The sequence below is a fragment of the Phyllostomus hastatus genome, unplaced genomic scaffold, assembly GCF_019186645.2.
Source record: "Phyllostomus hastatus isolate PE091 unplaced genomic scaffold, TTU_PhHast_1.1 phas_scaffold_78, whole genome shotgun sequence".
NCBI classification, from domain to species: Eukaryota; Metazoa; Chordata; class Mammalia; order Chiroptera; family Phyllostomidae; genus Phyllostomus; species Phyllostomus hastatus.
In genome coordinates, this window is record NW_025334041.1 from 41,944,404 (window position 1) to 41,963,749 (window position 19,346).

The 19,346-nt window shown below is 36.1% G+C and overlaps 1 pseudogene; it reads right to left on the reverse strand.

Annotated features, from left to right (window-relative positions):
* Nucleotides 1-17,387: 17,387 nt before the first annotated feature.
* Nucleotides 17,388-18,722, reverse strand: LOC123811222 (annotated as a pseudogene).
* Nucleotides 18,723-19,346: the final 624 nt, after the last annotated feature.

Below are 19,346 nucleotides of genomic sequence, written 5' to 3' on the forward strand. Positions count from 1 at the left end.
TTTTAATATATTTTATTGATTATGCTATTACAGTTGTCCCATTTCCCCTCTTCTCTCCCCTCCACCCTGTACCTCCTCTCCCACCCACATTCCCCCCCTTTAGTTCATGTCCATGTGTCATACTTATGAGTTCTTTAGCTTCTACATTTCCCATACTATTCTTGCCCTCCCCCTATCTGTTTTCAACCTACATTCTATGCCAGTTATTCTCTATACCTTTTCCCTCTCTCTCCTCCTCCCACCCCCCTGTTGCTAACCCTCCATGTGACCTCCATCTCTGTGGCTCTGTTCCTGTTCTAGCTGTTTGCTTAGTTTCTTTTGGTTTTGCTTTAGGTGTGGTTGTTAATAATTGTGAGTTTGCTGTCCTTTTACTATACCTATTTTTTCTTTATCTTCTTTTCTTAGATAAGTCCCTTTAGCATTTCATAAAATGAGGGCTTGGTGATGATGAACTCCTTTAACTTGAACTTATCTGAGAAGTACTTTATCTGCCCTTCCATTCTAAATGAGAGCTTTGCTGGATAGAGCAATCTGGGATGTAGGTCCTTGTCTTTCATGACTTGGAATATTTCTTCCCAGCCCCTTCTTGCCTGTAATGTCTCTTTGGAGAAATCAGCTGACAGTCTGATGGGAATTCCTTTGTAGGTTACTGTCCCCTTATCTCTTGCTGCTTCTAGGATTCTCTCCTTCATTTGTACCTTGGCTAATGTAATTATGATGTGCCTTTGTGTGTTCCTTCTTGAGTCCAACTTCTTCGGGGTTCTCTGAGCTTCTTGGATTTCTTGGAAGACTATTTCCTTTGCCAGATTGGGAAAGTTCTCCATTATTATTTGTTCAAATACGTGTTCAATTTGTTGCTTTTCCCCTTCCCCTTCTGGTACCCCTTATAATTCAGATGTTGGAACGTTAAAGATGTCCTGGATGTTCTTAAGCTTCTCCTGGTTTTTTTTGAATTCTTATTTCATCATGCTTTCCTGCTTGGTTGATTCTATCTTCCTTCTGGTCCACTGTATTGTTTTGAGACTCAGTTTCCATCCCTTTATTATTGGCTCTCCTCCGTATATCTTCCTGCATCTCTTTTATGGTAACCTGCATCTTTTCATCTAATTTGCAGCCAAAATCAACCAATTCTGTGAGCTTTCTGATCACCAGTGTTTTTAACTGTGCATCTGATAGATTGGCTATTTCTTAGTCACTCAAAAGGATGAGTCCTGGGGGACTGATCTGTTCTATTGGAAACATGTCTCTCCCTGTCTCTCTGTTTTTGTTTTTTTTTCTGTCTGGTCACTCTTGTTTGGTGGGGGGCGGAGCCTTAGGTGTTCACAGGGGCTGGGCATCCCAGTTGCTAGATTGTGACGTTATATGTGGGGGCGGGGGCGGGAGCTGGGACAGGAGGAAACAATGGCGGTAGTTCCGTTCTCCTGGGATCTCAGTCCCTGCTCTGGGATCCTGGGCTGCTAGTTCTGCCCTGGTCCGCAATCACCGCCTTACTGGGTCCGCCAGCCCTTGCGTACTTAGGGACCCCTGCTGTGTTCTTGCATGCCGGATGGCTTTCACGCTGACTTTGCGCCAAGTTTTCCCCGACCTCTGCGCGGCGCCAACCCGCGCCCGCGGGGCTTGTCCACTCCTACCATTCTGGATGTACGGGTCTGCTTCAATTTCTTGGCTGTCCGACTTCCACTCAGATAAATCCTCTATCAGTTCTGGATGTTCTTCTAGTTGTAAATTGTTTTTGTTCTAATCTTGGTTGTGCGAGGAGGTACAGTGCGTCCACCTATTCCTCCATCTTGCCGTAAGTCCCATTGGTTGATTCTTGTATGTACTTTGACCAGGGCTCAAACCTGCAACCTTGCAGTTATTTTGGCACCCATTGATTAGTATGTCCTATATCTATAAATAATTTAGGTGTTGCAGAATTATTATTTTCTAATTCTAATACTCCTTTATTTATTAGCTAGACCACATCTATAATGAGAAACTTTCTTTTATAAAGTAGATGATACAGTTTGAGGAGGAAAGACAAAACTGATTTTTTTTCTGTTTACTTGTCTTCACTACACTTAGTCTTCAAGTGCCTTCTATAAGTGATTAATGAGTTCCTTACATTGATTTAATATCATTATTAATTCATCAACTTAACCATATTTGATATATTTACATACTTTCAATTTATTATCCTATATATGTTCATTTTTTTAATTTTTTATTTTGGGCTAGTGGCATCCTATTCAAGGTGACTCCTGGTTCTTTGGACACTTTTCTAGAAGCCATTAATGGCTTGCTTTCTTGATTTTTGGGGACAAAAGGTTCAATCTCATCTTGATATTCCCAGTTCCAAATCTGCAATTAACAATTTCTGTAAGAAGTCTGGATTTTTATAGTGGGAAGTATCATTTAGATAGTAACATTTGGGGTTTATGGGAGTTTATTGTTGTTATTACTATCATTATTTCTAGGCCATTTCAATGGGTGAGAAAACCCCATTTCCTATACTATTAATTCTAAATCAAAATGTGAAATACATAATTTTTATATGCATTTGATAATTGCTTTTCATAATGATGAAAATCTTGATTTGCAACTATATAACCATAATGACTCATTTCATATATTTGACACTATACACAAAATAATTTCAGAAAAGCAATACCAACATCACCCCAACAATATGGTTACAGACATCAATTTAAGATTTTGTAGCCATTCTTTCTTCATTCTTAAGGTACAACCCACCAAGGATAGACAAATCACTGTATTATAAGCTCATTTATAGTACTAACACTTTCTGTGATTGCCTACCATATACTTAGGTTTACCTGTTTTAAATTTGCTTTTGATTTTCAGAATTTTAAAACAATTCAGTTTATTTTTGTAATTATATAAAATACATATGTACAAAATAAAATCTACAAACATGTTATATATAACAAAATCTAGCTTTTGTCTCTGTACTGTCCTTCCAATAATATACTGCATTAATATCCATGTGGCCATCAGCAAAGCTTATTTTACTATACTGTTTCCACATTGTCAGACCTTATAGCCCTTACATTCTATACTGCCTCCCCTATATCATTTAACTTTAGATTGTTAGGAAAATATAATTTTTGATTAATGTCAGTCCTTATCACTAATTGTGTTGGTTGTTTGAATTATGTTATCTAGTAAGTTCCTCAAGAAGAGATCATAAAAATATTTTCTTTGACTCTTGCTTATTCTTTTTTTTTGTTTAAACATTTTATTTATTTATTTTTAGAGAGGAGGAGGGAGAAAGAGAGGGAGAGAAACATCAATGTGTGGTTGCCTCCTGTGTGCCCCCTACCAGGGACCTGGCCTGAAACCCAAGCATGCATCCTGATTGGGAATAGAACTGGGGACCCTTTACTTTGTAGTCCGGTGCTCAATCTACTGAGCCATGCCAGCCAGGCTGAGCCTGCCATCTTTATTCTTAAGGCTGAGTATATTCTTTGGCTGGATATAAAATTCTTAGCTACCAGTTTTTTTTCTTTTGGTGAATTTCTTAAATATGTTGTTCTTTATCTTTTATCAAAATGTGTATCTAAAAGACAGATTTTCTTATTATGTGACTTGGTCTTTTTGTTTAGGTGCCTAACAAATTTATTTTCTTGAAATACAATAGATTTATCAGCATGTTACTATCTTGGCTATTATGCATTTATTTTCCAAGATAGATAGTGTCTCAATTTTTTGTCTCAAATATTCTTGTAAATGAAAGTTTTCATTGATTATAATTTTTAATATTTGCTTTCTTTAATTCTCTGACTTCCTTTGATGTCTATCATTTATTCAATTCTAGTTGTTACATTACTCATCTGTTTTTGATATGTAAAAATTCAATCTCCAAGAAAATAGCCTGACTGTATTTTTATCCTGCTGTATTATTCAATTTTTCATGTCAGAAATTGACTCTCATCTCAATGTTTCTTCTTATATTTATTTTTAAAAAGAAATCACTTCTCACTTCATTGTATTCTAGAGCTACTAAACCACCTAAGAAAATGATCTAAAAAATGCAAAAGGTAAGATTAATATATTTTAAGATTTCTGCCTCACAAGTTTTTTTAAAGATTATTTATTTATTTATTTTTAGAGAGGGGGAAGAGCGGGTGAAAGAGAAACATCAATGTGTGGTTGCCTCTTACACACCCCCTACTGAGGACATGGCCTGCAACTCAGGCATGTGCCCTGACTGAGAATCAAACCTGTGAACCTTTTGTTCATAGGCTGGCCCTTAATCCACTAAGCCAAACCAGCCAGGGCTGTCTGATAAGTTTTATACTTCTAATCAATATTATTTTGTTTTAATATTTTATTTCTAAAAATATTTAAACACTGAACTATGCTGCTGGAGATAACATTATTAAATTTAGAAGTTTATTAGCCAAACATTATCTGAAGACATGCTATATTTTTGTTACCATACATATTTGAGGACCTAAAAAGCATAAAAATTAAGAAGTCAGTTTGATGTTTTTCTAATTCTAAAAAACTTTGAAGGCATACTAAGTAGCTAATATATATCCATTATATTATTCACGTTAGTTTTCCTTCACAAATGAAATAATACATTACTCTTTTTATTGCCCTTTCTTACATCAGTGCTTTTGCCCTGGTTTATGTTTTTGGGAGGTGGGGACACAGAAGCATCTTTGGTTCCTAGTGTACGGTATAGTGAAAACACTGGGGACCTTTATGCTTGCTCAGGATTTCCTTTCTTCCCTCCCTTCTGCATTCTTTTTTTAAGCTTTATTGGTTTAGTCATAAAAGTGGATTACTATGAAAATCTTTCTTACCATCTTTGATGTAAGTGGGTATTCTAACCTAGTTGCAGTCCTAAAATGTGGCTCCAGTAAATGCTTATGCAGCTCTTTTCAAATATTAAGTTCAAGAGAGAATGTTCTTACATCCTTGAACTACTGACGACACTTTTAACATTTTGTTAACATTAAAATATTCAGGGGAAATATTACATCAAAGTAAAAGCAATCATAGTATAATATGAAAATATATAAGGGTGAATGTACAGGAAATTGTAAAATGTAGTATGCCAGTTACATATTAGAAGTCAAACAAAACAAGAATTTAAGAACATCAAAGGGAACTCCAATATATGTGCTGTATAAGTACATCAAAAGCAGAGGATAAGTGGGTGCCCTTATTGGTAAAGGTATAAAAAGCTCTTGGATCTAAAAAATTATATCTGTGCCTAGAGGATTTAAAATATTCTACTTTCACATTATTAGCATTCAAAAAATATTAACTAGCATCAATATGCTAACATGTTTAATATGTAACTATTCCAGAACTATGACAAAAATTGAGTCTTCCAGAGACTTTGGGACAACTTTTGGTTAAAATTCATGACAAAACTGAAAAAAAGCAAAATAGAACAATTTTTTTAAATCTTTGAAATGATAGCAAAGCTACAGGTTTTTTAAAAAATATTTTTTATTTTTCAAGAAGAAGAAAAAACAGTTTTAAAATGATTAAATTAATATGCACAAATTTAGTCTTAAAAACAAGTGGGCTTAACCAAAAACCATGTGGCCTGGGTAACCTGTGCTTCTATCATGTAGATTCCCCAACTTCTGCCAACAAGAGCCACAGTGGGTTCCTTGAGAGGGCACCTAGTGCTCAGAGAGTGGTTTCTAAATACCATTCCCCACTGAAATGAACCACATCCTTAGTGAAATGCCTGACTGTATACAGATGTTTAGAAGGGAAGTAGGAGAGTGAGCTGTAATATCTTGCTGCTCTAAAAAATGAAAAAATGTTCAAAGACTGCTGGGGCCATGCTTAAAACACCACAGTTTACTAAAGAATAAAATATCTGAATAAATAAAGACATATACCTTGCTTCTGAAGTAAAGACTCAGCTTAATCTATAAATTTTATGTAATTCCTATTACTGTAAGTATATATATATTTTAAATAGACTGAATGATTTATAGTGTATGTGAAATAAGAAATAATCACTTCAGAATACTGAGTGGTGATAACTTGAACTAACATTGAAAAAAAACCCCACACACATTCCGTAAAACAACAGTTTGAAGATTTGGAGTTCATAGAAGAATTAAAAAATAAAATCAGAATATCCAGAAATTAATACTATAAATGTGGGAATTTAAATAAAAATTCTTGGAAATTAATTACATGTAAGGGAACATTCCTATTTCATACCATACAATAAATTCTGGGTAGATCATACATCTGTAAGCCTTTGATGAAAATAGAGAAAATATTTAACAATTAATATATATAAGAGAGTATAATATTAGAAGAAATATTTTGTTATTAAATGAGAGATGTAACAAAATTTAAGGAAAATAGGATTTTTTATGGATTTATGATAGAAATAGTGGTGCTAAAAAAACATTTTAGCCTTTTTAAATGTAATCCAAAGTATCACATGAGTTACACAATATCTTATTTTCTAAATAACAGGAATGTCTTCTGTGGAGTTAACAAATACAATTTGTAAGAAAGAGTCACCACGTTGGATGAATAGTCTGCTTATTTAGACACAAATTCCCAACTGAACACTGGAGGGATACACAGGCACAATGTGGGATTCCTTTCGAAATTATGTTGCTGAAATTGTCAGCAGGCAATCTGTCCCCTCTCTCAGCCTTGGCAATTAGTTTCAGATAGTTGTTTTCATTTCAGCTCCAGCCCCATGTTATTCTTCTAATTGTTAACCTACTCACAGCTACTTTTCTGGGGTTTGACATTCATGAATTCACTTCTCTGGCTTTTCCTTGCTTAATATTTCCAGCTAGATTTAGTCAGAGATCCACAAACTGTTAATCTGATAAAATATATCCCTTGACATGGACCTAGAAAAACCCTCCAACAATTTACTATGATCAATGGCAATGCTCAATAGCTGAGCTCAAACTCTCACACTGGCCATACCGCTATCATATTCTAGCTGGGGTGAGGTGATTCTCAGTAAAGAAGAATTATCCACCCTAAGAGCTGCTGATTTTCATTACAGTAAGTCACCCAATCTACATGACTGGAATCTCTAAATTCATGGCCTCAAATCTCAAAAAAGCACTCAACATTCTCTGGTGATCTTATTATAGGTCTCTATAGGTTTTCCAGCCTCACCAATATTTTTTACCACCTTCTTTCTCCCTGATCTCTTCTTCCTCCTTTCCCATTCATGATCTAATTTTATATTTACTTTAGAATATAGATGTAACTAACATGAACTGCTTCATCCTCTCTCTGTATATATATGTGTGTGTGTGTATGTACATATATATGTATGCATATAGTCTTTCTGGAAAAAGACTGGCATTGTTAATATAATGAGAACAGTTTGCACAACTTTGATGTAACCTGGCAGACAAGGAGAGTGGACGGGAATGCTCATGTGTGAACAATGATGACTTCACTGTACTAATCAATGGGGTGGTAAATGCCCTCTGAGTGAACATGTGTAACTGTTTGGCCATCATATTCAAAATGACTAAATGAGTGGAGCAATGAATCTGCATCAAATTTTGCATTAAGCTTGAACATTCCTCCATGGAAACTATTCGGATGACTCAGAAGGCCGCAGCTATGGGCAACTGGCAATTGGCATTTTTATCACGACAACATGCCAGCTCATATATCATATCCCATGCAGAGTTTTTTGGTAAAACACCAAATCACCCAAGTGACTCAGCCCTCCTACAAGCAAGATTTGGTGCCCTGTGACTTCTGGCTTTTTCCAAATCTAAAATCACCTGTGAAAGGGAAGGGATTTCAGACCATTGATGAAATTCAGGAAAATACAATGGGGCAGCTGATGGCAATTTTAACAAAGATTTTCGCAGTGTTTTGAACAGTGGAAGAGATTCTGGGGGAACTATTTGAAATCCCAAGGTGCCTACTTTGAAGGGGACTTAGGCATCATTGTCCTATGTACAATGTATATGAGAACATTGGGTATAGGAGACATCTCAACTAGAGATACTTCTGGTAAGGAACATAGCTTGAAGATGGTTATGTAAACCATGCCAGGGGATAAGATTGCCCAGAGTGTGGTGTGTTACTGTATAGACATTGATATTTATGGAGCAGGCACAGAAGAAGGAATTTGAAAAGATTGGAAAGAAGTTACCTAAGAGGTAGAAAATGACATGAAAGAATGTTGTCATTAAAGCTAAAGAAAAGAATAGTTTCAAGAAGAAAAGTTGTCCATAGTGTCACATGGATATCGCACAAACCATTTTCATTATATTAACAATGGATGGACTTTTTCTGGACTAACTATATAATAATATATAGATAGATGATAGATATGGTGGGTGTGTATGTATAGAGGGTGGGGCAAATGTAGGTTTAGATTTATTCATATGGAAAATACAATAATTAATACATAATGATACAAGAATAAACTCTGTGTTTTGTGTACTCACACCTGCAAACCTAATTTTGCTCCACCTTGTATGTAAGTATCTGTCTTCTCTATGACCATCATAGAATATTTCTGTACCCATCAGAGGCTAAAACCTCTGCTTGTTCATATTCTCCTTTCTTTTTCCAGGACTTTGCCCTTTCATTTACCTATCCTCTTTTATCATCATTATCATTTTCCTCTTCCCTCATTTTAATTAACGTACAAATATGATCAAGGGATTCTGACCTTAAAAGTAATTCCTTCCTTGAGCCCACAGTTCCCATTTCTCTGCTCCCCTTAATAGAAAAAGTATATATAATATGATTTGATTATTCAGCCTATCTCCACTTCCTTAACTCCTTTTACCAACTAGCCACTCCATCTGCAGACCAGTTCTTGGGTTTTATATTCATTAACTATGGCATGAATAAATTATATTGAATACATCTTTCTTGTTTAAACTCTTGTTTTCAGTGATAAAAAAGAATACAACCTCTTCTAGTTTTTATTTTGTCTCTCTGGTTCCATCATCACACTTTAGTTTGGGGCTTCTCTGCTACTCTTTCACTTCTAAATGATAGAGTGTTCACAGAATCTGTTTTGAATCCTCTTTTCTCTCTTTATCCAACACTCATAATTCCACTGCTCCTTAGCTTTAAGTATTGAGTAGGCACAGATAATTCTCAGAATTCTATCAATATCTCTGAACTTTCCTTTGACACAGTACTTACATAATCAAATACCTAATTGACATCTCTTTTTACATGTGTAATTGATATCTCATGTATACAATAATAAAAAAGAGTTAACCTATAAGGAAACATATTTGTAAAATGCAAACATCCATTCTTTTTTCTTTTGGGAAAATTAAATCTCAAACCTAAAGGAACACAAAACTTCACCAGAACAATTCCAAATGTGAGGTAAAATATTTTACAAAGATGTACCTGTTTGTCAGTGTGGATGTGGTTTCTTCTCATATTGTGAACATAAAAGTCTATTCAAATAGGAAGAAATCAAAACTTTCATTATTCACAAACATTTTGTGTTTTATAAATAAAATCTTAAAATGTCATAACTGAAGTTTTGTTTTGTTTGTTTAGAAATTTTCAGTACAACCCTCTTTTTTTTGCAGTTGACAAAACAACTCCTGGAGAGAAGCTTGTTTAGTATACACTGCTTAATTGAGGCAGATCTGAGACTTAAATTTAGGAATTATAACTTACAACTCAAACCTATTTGAAGGTAAGCACACAGAGAGCTACACAATTACTGATTACTTACTTTTTTACCTCTAGGAGATTATACAGTTTGGAATGTTGAATACAGAGGAGAACATTTTCCACTTCAGAGTGAAAGTGAAACTATTATCTGCTTTTGTGATATGTTAAATTAATACCCATTTTGCTAAAACTTGAAAAGAAGTTTGCTTCAAGGCATTCAATTCATTTTACTTTTTGAAATGGAAAAGAATGGTAATACTTCATGGTTGTCCTCAGAGAGGCCATGGTCACTAACCTTGTAAGTGCAGTTTGCACTGTGATTGGTATGGAATGCAAGGTATTTCATCAGGAAAGTATTGCCAGGGCTAGCATGGTTGATTTCTTCTGCATGATTTTACTATGCAACATTAGATATTTACTTTGGTTTAAAATCCAATAATAATAATAAATCGATTGTTATGTATTTGCTACTGTCATGATATAAAATAATGGGCTTCAGCTTAATCAAGGTCATAATTTCTACCGTACTCCTTTGTAGCCCATTGAGAGGTAACGTTTGAGTATTTTTTTCACCCATTTCACAGATGAGTCTGCTTTTGGAAAAGCACATGCATTCAAGTTTTAATAGTTCATGCCCCCATGAACTTCAGTCAAATCCAGTTAGCAACAATAACAACAAAAAGTTTCTTGTGAAGGATGATGCTGTTAACTTATATATATTACAATGTGCTTTTATACAAATCAGTTTTGGGTAGAATTATTATTATTTTTATTTTGATATTTTGAGCTAAGGATTTATTGGGACATATATTCTCAGAAAGATTTACCTAACCCCTCCAAGAATCCTTTGATATATGGAGCACTAGGTATGTTTCTTTACTTAAAATAATTTCTCCAAAAGACCTAAGACTTCCCAAAACTGTTTATTTAAAATATAAAGTTGCTGCTGTCAGTCTCCTTAAGATATGGAAAATCTATCAAGCAACTTCTATATGAGCTATTTCAATTTTCTCAATTTATATTTCCTTTCCCCTGAAGTAATGTATAAGGTGAACATTTTGTTACTAAACTAACTTGAGTTTTGGTCTTTCATATATTTTGGGGTCTGTTTTCTCTTGCAAGAAACTCAAATTCATAGATCATATTCAAATTAAGCAATATTTTGCATGAACATCTTCCCTATACATTTATATTAAAGGTCTTAAAATGGAATGCTAAATCTATAAAGAAGTCCTGATATTGAACTGGTTTAAAGAAATGGAGTTTTAAAATAAAACCAGTGCTAAAGAAGCGTAGCCCCCCTGGCAAGAATATCTGGACCATTCTGGAGCACAATTTGTAGTTTGATAAACCAAAACCTTTCTGCATTTTTTGTTGGGATAGAATTGTGCTGTATTTCTGCAAAGCCGACACATCTGAGGTAAATTTACAAAGAAATATTAACTAGAGTGCCTCAGCAAATCTCTCTGTTTTTAGGATTGAAGCATTATCTACATGAGAGGCAATCCACAGACAGGTTCTTAGCCCCGTCGGACGGAAGTGCTAGGCAGAAGCTTGGGGGAGAAAGAGTGTGCATAATCAAGACACAAAGATCATATTTAAAACCTGACCTACTCAGTTTTATGAGATTAAGGTTCAGAGTTCATACTGAGATTAAACATTCATTATTACAGTCATTAAAAATATAAAGAAATGGTGGGAAATATAAAAGTAAATGGAACAGTTGGAGATGTCCTAAGAGATATTTTATAACCTTTTTTTTTTAATACCACTTTAGAATCTGAATGATTTTCCTAGAGAAAAAACTAGTGCACAACTAGGTTCATATTCATTGAATCAGGTCATAGTAAAAATGTTTTCTAATATCAAATATAATAATTCTTTCATCTTATTTTTCAACAATTTCTGGTACTTTTTGTCTTCTACAGTTGTGTCATCATGTATTAAAAATAACAGTTTTATATAAAGTGGATGTAATTTATTTATTTTTGAATCAAATACAATTATCTTTCTAGCTAATAGGCTTAGAAACAAGTATATATTTGACTCTGTTAATTTATAACTCTTCAAACCATCTTATTCTTCTAAATAATATTTTTAAAATGTATAAATAATTTTTTCTTAACTTTTTAAATACATAATTTAGACAGTCATGTAAAGATTAAGCACTTCATTTTCTGCAGCTTAGAAGAGTAGATATATTAAATAACCTCCAGATTAAAAAATGTTTAATAAAATATTATAAAAGTGTTTTAAAAGGCAATGTTAGGCTGTAAGATATTAAAAAGTTAACTTATCTTAAAAGCATTTGCTAATACTAATTTTACTTTATGTTGCTAAAATATAGGGTGGGTTGAAAGAGCAAAATCAGGAAACTTCTTTGTCACAGTGGAGAATCTAAAAGCAGACAACCTCATTTTCATAGCTGGGCACTAAAAGGTTATATAGCCTTGTACAAAAAGAAACTAGAAATAAGGCTACTATTTTAAGAATCTAAGTGTTAAATGCAAAATTAAAACAATACAAAACAAAATTGCCCTGGTAATTCATAACCACCAGCTAGTTTTCAAATGGAATATCTTCATTTGACTGGTCTAAAAAAAATCTCAAGTTGAGATTTTTAGCTTAAAGTACTTCCAGTTTATAGTGCCCTGGGAACCTAAGAAGCAAATTCTGATCCTGTTTGGAGACACCTGTCTTCAAGTCTGCCTTAAACAAACGTCAGGGAAAAAAATTCCAAAAATTTTGACTTCCCAAAACGTACAAACTAAAAGAGAAATAAGCACAATATTTAGTGCTTAAATATTTAATATTTAGAGCACAAAGGGGAAACAAAGATGAGACAACTAAAAGTGTAAAAAGTATTCAAATATTTGAATATCAAACAGTGTAGGTTAGGGGAAAAAAGCAAAAGACACCAAATGCTCATCACACACTTTAAGATCTCTATAAAAAATTAAATGCTCACCCTCAATCCTACCCTTGAGGGTGAGAGGTGGGGATGGCTGGGGTGGGAGGGACTGGTGGGGAGAAAATGCAGACAACTGTGCTTGAACAACAACAAAAATGATGGACATTTTTTTAAATAAAAATATTCTAAAGAAAAATAAAAAAGAAAAAAATTAAATACTCAAATATACTGGAAAGATGTAAGTGGATAAATCTATCAGGTTCATAGTTGGGATGATGCAATATTTTAAGGATGTAAGTTGTCCCCAACCTGATCTACAGATTTAATACCATTAAAATTTACAAGAGTTTGCTTATTTGCATTGGATTTCGACAAGCTAAATTGTCAACTTCTAAAGCTCAACAAATGCCCAAGTACATATAGCTAAGATATTTCTGAGGGAGAATATTTGGAGGACAACATAAAGCACCAAGAAACAATTCATGTTCTTATAACAGAAGTGGCTTTGAGGATAGTGTGAAAAAATGGTGTTTCAATAAATAGTGATGGGATAAATACTTTGCCAAGAAATTGAGTCCTTACCTCAAATCACATTCAAATAATTAAATCCCATGCCATTTCAATAGAATGAAAAGGCAACCTACTGAATGGGAGAAAACATTTGCAAATCATATATCTGACATGTGGTCAATATCCAAATTACATAAAGAACTCATACAACTCAATAATAACAAAAAAAGTAATTTAAAAATGGGTAGAAGGTCTAAACAGGCCTTTTCTCAAAGACATACAGATGGCCAATAGACACATGAAAAGATGCTCTGCATCACTAATCACCAAAGAAAGGCAAATTAAACCCACAATGAGATATTACCTCATCCTTGTTAGAAGAGTTATATCAAAAAGATAACAAATAATTTTTGATGAAGATGTGGAGAAAAATGAATATTTATGCACTGCTGATGGGAATGTAATTGACACAGCCATTATGGAAAACAGTGTGGAGGTTTCTTTAAAAATTAAAAATTGAAATATTGTATGATTTCACAATTTTACTTCTAGGCATTTATCTGAAGAAAATGAAAACACCAACTGGAAAAGGTTTCTGTGCCCTCATGTTCGCGGCCACGTTATTTACAACAGCCAAGATACGGAAACAGCCTGTTTATAAATAAATGGATGGATAAAGAAAATGTGATATATAAACTATATATACACATGCATATATAATTATATATACATAATATATATATGGAATACTATTCAGTCATAGAAAGAATGAAATCTTGCCATTTGTGACAACACGGATAGACCTTTAGGACATTATGTTAAGTAAAATAAGTCAGACAGAGAAATACAAACACCGTGTGATTTCACTTATATGTGGACTCTAAAAATAAAAAAATAAATAAATAAACATAAAAAAATGAAGCTCATAAATACAGAGAACAGATTGGAGGTTGACAGAGACAGGTGGTCAATGGTGGCAGAAAAGTGTTTTAATTGTCAAAAGGTACAAACTTCCAGTAATAAAATAAATAAGTCATGGATATAATGTACAGCATGGAGACTATAGTTAATACTACTGAGCTAAATACTTGAAAGTTTCTAAGTGAGTAGATCTTAAAAGATCTCATCATAAGAAAATATAATTTGCTTTTGTAACTATGAAAGGTGATGGATGTTGCTTAGACTTATCGTGGTGATCATTTTGCAATATATACAAATATCAAATCACATTGTACAACTGAAACTAATATAATGTTTTATGTCATTTATCCACAATTAAAATAAATGAATTTTTAAAATGTCAAAAATATAAAAGTTTAATTGATGATATAACAATTATGAATATGGTATAATGAAAGATTATTTATAGTGTGCATTATAATAACAAATAATAAAAAAGACATTAAGAAACATAACTGCCATAACAGCTTTTATTTATCAAAAACAAAAAATATGGAAATAAATCTTATAAATTATAACAATTGATAAAGATTATCATCAAGATATATAAAGAACCTCTACAAATAAATAAGAAAAGCCAAGAAATGCTTGGTAAATGCTATTAATTGGCTCATTCTACCACCATTGTTCTACATGTTTCTTTTTACAACATGACTATAAAACTAAGAGCTATATTTACGAGATGCTACATTTTCTGAATGCCAAAAGGGTCCTACCAATTACAGGAATTAACATGAAATTTGGATAGCAAAAGTCTTTTAGAAATTTTTTTTGGCTGTTTTCTCCTGGCAAATCAAATAGGTGAATAAGTGCATTTTTCCCTCCCCTTACTTTGGCTTGCCCTGTAGTAGTTTATTGTAAATCATTTTTGCCTATCAGAATTTTCAGCTCCTTGAAGGACTTATTTATTGTAAGAGTTAGATTCATGTCATGGTCAAATCTCATTTAGTTCTTACCCCTCCCAATCTTTTCTCTCTGTGTATTTCTCCCCAGATTTACGTGTGTGTGTGTGTGTGTGTGTGTGTGTACATATATGAATCCCCTTCCCCAGCTGCCAGACTGGGTAACACAGATCTGCTCTGTGTCATGATAGTTTTGCCTTTTCTAGGATTTCATATACATGGAATCATATGGGATACCATTTTTTAGGTTTTACCTCTTTCAATTGGTATAGTGGTTTTGAAATTCACTCATGTTATTGTGTGTATCAATGATTTATTTCCTTTGGGTCTTCATGGATCTTGTCATCACCAACTTGGCTTTCTAGCCCCTGGGGAGCTTGTCTAGCTGGGCCTGAGTCAGCATCTTCCTGGGACATAAGCTATCAAGATGGAGTCATAGGTTATTCCTGACTTCAGTCCCCTTCACAGGAAGATTGACTTGTATCTATTTATAGACAAAATATCATGGAGAAAATTCTAGAACCTAGGAGTGTGGCTGAAGTAAATCCCTGGACCACATCCTTTTCAGCAAAAAGATGCATTAGAAAGGGGAGAGGAATACTCTGACCATGTTGCCTCTCCCCTGGGCTGGCCCAGCATTGCCTCCAGAATCCCCCTGGGCCTATACTTCTGAGAGGAAAAAAGAGAACTCAAGGTGGACATCCAGCTTTCCCAGCATTGCAGGAGGCTCCCAGGGAGTCCCACTCAGGTCTCAATCTCCCCGCCACCCCCACCCCTTCAATAGGGAAATCTACAGTGCTTAACGGCTAGGGATCAGATAGACATTGGAGGGGTGGAGGTCTCACAGCAACCAGCACTTAGACCTGGGCAGTCCACATTCTGACTTACAGGAACAAAGCAGAGATCTCAGGCAGTGGCTCTACTGGTGTTCCTGACGGGCCAGGGAGCTCGGCTGGTAGTTACGCCTGATTTGGGTCTCCAGTCAAATGGTTGTACTGGCCTATTCTATCACCTCACAATGGTGGCAGGGAAGTAAATTCTCAGGTGCTAGTCTTGCCATCTGGGAAGTCTGGCCAGCTGCAGAATAAGTCCTACAGTGCTGCTTCTGCAAGGAACCAGGCCAGCAGCCCTGCTCAACTATAGAGCATCGTCTCTGGCCCCACATAACCAGGGAACCTACACAGTGACCCTGGATAGCCTCAAGCACAGCCCATAGTACTGCCAAACCATGCAGCCCAGTCCACAGCCTCACCCAGGGACTGTATTCCCAGCCATTCAACACCTAAGTGTTGTATTTACCAGAGTAATATCAAACTATAGGCTATACATATACTTGGACATGAATGCTCATAACAACTTTCTTTTTCTTGTAATTGACCCAAACTAGAAAGAGCCCAATTATCCATTAATTGATGAATGGGCTTACAAATTGAGAGATAGTCAATAAGAAAAAAAGAAGAATGAACTGTCAAGAGCTGTGCGGGGACTGAGATTTTCCTCTGGTTACCAGTTAACAAGTTAGTCTGACACAATATTATGGATGCTGACAGAAGACAAGAATCTACTAGATCAGAGACAAAGGACTTTCTTATGCACAGAAATAGCAGGAGCCAGAATAGCATGGGTTCACTAAACCTCAATTCCAACAGGGCAATATCAAGAGAGCATGTGCAATACATTGTGTTGTAGGACAAAGACCTCAAGCTTAGAAACTCAAGTGTTTTATATTAGGTAAAAAGCCTGATTATCCTTCGCCCTGTAGGAAGACAACGCCTTTGTAAAACTGTACAGTACACAAACCTGTACTTTGCTCTAGAGGAAGACATCTATTTTCCAATTCTCTTCTCTATACAAATATCCCTGCAGAGACAATTCAGAACAAAGGTAACCAGTGACTGTTCACAATACATGCAGAAAAGGAGAGAGACCCATGGAGGGTTGTCTCCCAGTAGTAATAATTTTGATAAATTTCAAAATAAATATGTTGAGTGAATAAAGGCAGATAAAAAGATGCATATTGTATTTTACATTTGCTTAAAATTTAGAAAAGGCAAACTAATACACGGAACCAAAATGCAGGTTACTGGTTGCTAGGGAATAAAGAAGGAGTTAGGAAAGGGTTACAAATGGACACAGAGAAGCTTTCTGGGGTGAGGGATATAATAATTACTGAGGCACTGACAGGTATACAAGAGGGACCCCAAAACCCTAGAATTTATTTATTAAAAAAATTTGTATTTATTCTTTTTTTTAATTTAAGACAGGGAATACTTTATTCAAACCCATCAGAGAAATGAACTGGTCGGGTCTGTAACAAAGAGTCATGTTTTAAAGCACAGGCCAGTAGTCGTATATGAGTATACACTGCTACATACAAATGTAACTGACCAGACCACAACTTTTCAATGTTTAAAGCAGAATAAGTTTCCCTATAAAAGCAGCACTGTTGTGACATTTTAACTTTAGCATTCCTCTCCTTCTTCCTCACCCTCTCCTTCAACAGAATCCACACCAACCTCCCCATAATCCTTCTCTAGGGCAGCCATGTCCTCATGGGCCTCAGAAAACTCTTCTTCCTCCATGCCCTCACCCACGTACCAGTGGACAAAGGCACGCTTGGTGTATGTCAGATCAAACTTGTGGTCCAGGCCAGCCCAGGCCTCAGCAATAGCTGTGGTACTGCTCAGCATGCACACAGCTCACTGTTGCTGTTCTTTGGCTAGGTCTCCACCAGGCACCACAGTGGGAGGCTGGTAATTAATGCCAACTTTGAAGTCATGGGGTACCAGTCCACACACTGGATGGTATGCTTGGACTTGATGGTGGCAATGACAGCATTGACATCTTTAGGAACCACGTCACCATGGTACGACAGGCAGCAAGCCATGTATTTACCATGGTGAGGGTCACATTTCACCATCTGGTTTGCTGGCTCAAAGCATGCATTGGTGATCTCTGCTACAGAAAGCTGTTCATGGGAGGTTTTCTCAGCAGAGATGACAAGGGCGTATGTGGCCAGAGGGAAGTGGATGCGGGGATAGGGCACCAGGTTGGTCTGGAATTCAGTCAGATTGACATTCAGGGCCCCATCAAACCTGAGGGAAGCAGTGATGGAGGACACAATCTGACCTTTCAACCTATTCAGGTTAGTGTAGGTTGGGTGCTCGATATCAAGGTTTCTACAGTAGATGTCATAGATGGCCTCATTGTCAACCATGAAGAGTACTCCAGGGTGGTATGGGTGGTGAGGATGGAGTTGTAGGGCTCCACTACAGCCGTGGAAACCTGGGGAGCTGGGTAAATTGAGAACTCCATCTTGGACTTCTTGCCATAACTGACAGAGAGACACTCCATCAGCAGGGAGGTGAACCCAGAGCTGGTTCCCCCACCAAAGCTGTGGAAAACCAAGAATCCCTGAAGACCTGTGCACTGGTCAATCCAGGACGAGGTCACTGCTCTCCTTGCCAATTGTGTAGTGTCCATGGGCATAGTTATTGGCAGCATCTTCCTTGCCTGTGATCAGCTGCTCAGGAAGATCTGGCAGTAGGTACCAGTGCGAACTTCATCTATGACTGTGGGTTCCAGGTCTAAAAACACTGCCTTGGGCACATGCTTGCCAGTGCCTGTCTCAATGAAGGTGTTGAAGGAGTCATCTCCCTCACCAATGGTTTTGTCACTTGGCATCTGGCCATCGGGCTGGATGCCATGTTCCAGGCAGTAGAGCTCCCAGCAGGCTTTGCCGATCTGGACAGCAGCCTGCCCAATGTGGATGGAGATGCACTCATGCATGGTTGCTGCTTTGCAGCTGCTGAGTGGATGGCAGAGGAAGAAAAGTTGTTGTTTCTTACGGTGCGACTCTTAAGCGGTCAATGTAGGAGAACCTGCCTGTATTTATTCTTATATTTAAACTTCAGTCACCTTCAAAGTACTCTCCATTTGATGCAATACACCTAGGGAGACTTTTTTCCACTGCTGAAAATGGTTGTTGAACTTGTTGATTTTTATGCCATTTAGTACTCCTGCCATTTTTTGTTTCACCTCTTCCACATAGGTAAAATTTTTCCATTTGAGGATGTTTTTTCACCCATGGAAACAAAAAAAAAGTTGCTTAGGGTGAGATCAGGTGAATAGGGAAGGTGAGGCAGGGGGGAGGTTCATGCTGTCTTTGGTCAAAAACTGCCGAACACTCAGCATGGTCTGGGCAGGTGTGCTTGTAAATCACTCATCATGAAATGCGCAAACGAAAGTCTTCAAAAACAATTCACTGAAGCTGAATGCAGCCTCTCATAACAACGCCAGCTGGTACACTGATACAGATGGGTTCCTAGAACACTCATCCAGTGGGGAAGCCTATACTACAAGGAGCCCACCCTACAGAAGATAATTCAATTTTCTTGGGTCCCCCCTCCTATACATATGTC